Genomic DNA, 1280 nt, shown 5'->3' with positions numbered 1-1280 from the left:
CAGGTGATTGAATTTCCCTTGCTGTTGGTGTCAGTAATGCAGAACCATGGGATGTAAGACTGATGCAAACACTAAAATGTCCAATAGAGAAGTGGGCGGCTAAACCCTGACATATCTCATGCAGGGCTACAGGACATGTCACATGGCATTCATCAGTGCACCGACACTGGACGTCACATGCGTGGACACATCACACACATGCACATTTGCCCACATGCAGAAGGCAGTTGATCAGTGCAAATAATCTGGGTTTTTTTGGCCTGTTAAATGGGAACCTACAGTGGAGACCCACACAAACACATGGGGCACACAACACATACACACACAGCTGGTGACAGATTCACACCCATGACTCTGGGGAATGAACCACTGTGGAGCCTGTACTGTAGGTACACCACGTGATCTAGCAGTATCCTTCACATTTACTTGTGATATAAGGGGTGCAATAAGAGATGGGAAAGGCCTTATTACCGCCGTCAATGTTATCTCCTCCTCTCTTTACTCCTGGTGACTCCCTGGTCTTTTCAAAAAGCAAATAATTGACACCAGTGTCCAATTTCCACAGCGATTTCCCCATCAGTGGGAAGATGGCAGAGTTTCTCTTCTTCATGTGAGAACAGCTGGCGTGGTCGGAGATGGAGTTGCTCCGCAACCCGGGAGTAATTTAATGGGGGGTCCGGGTGTTTCAGGAAGTAATAAATACTAACAGCAAACAAAAATTACAGAAAAGAATGACAATGTTTTAATTGCATCAGACCAGTGATGAGAGCTCCAATTCAATTTGGCAAAAAGGTTCTGGATTTATTATTGGACCATTGCTAGGAAACAGGATGCTTGCTTGTTGTTTTGTTTGGTTGCTTTCTTGTTGCTTTGATTTGGTTGCTCGCTTATTTTCTTATTTGCTTGTTTGTTTGCCTGGTTGGTTGGCATGTATAATTCGCTTTGTCCTGAAGGGTACAATGACTCATGAAAATGTAGTTTGAGAACCTGCTGATGCAGGTTATCTGGCCACATCCAGCCTCACTGTACCTCATTCCACCTTGCCCCCCAGTTTGAGCCAGGGCCCATTTTGATGATATCACAGCCCCTAACACAGCCATAAAGTCCGTGGGGGGTGGGGGCTGTTTACCCTTAGCTGTCATAGCCATCCTACAGCCTGGTCTGGCTATTTGCATATCAGGGGAGGCGCCTGTCCATCCATTGGCCAATCAGAGATGGCAAAGGTGAAAAGCACAGGCTCACATGTAACAGACCTGGGGTGTGCCCACATATGCACAAAC

The sequence above is a fragment of the Paramormyrops kingsleyae genome, chromosome 1, assembly GCF_048594095.1.
Source record: "Paramormyrops kingsleyae isolate MSU_618 chromosome 1, PKINGS_0.4, whole genome shotgun sequence".
NCBI lineage: Eukaryota > Metazoa > Chordata > Actinopteri > Osteoglossiformes > Mormyridae > Paramormyrops > Paramormyrops kingsleyae.
The sequence above is the reverse complement of the archived record's forward strand: the minus strand, read 5'-3'. Positions refer to the sequence as shown.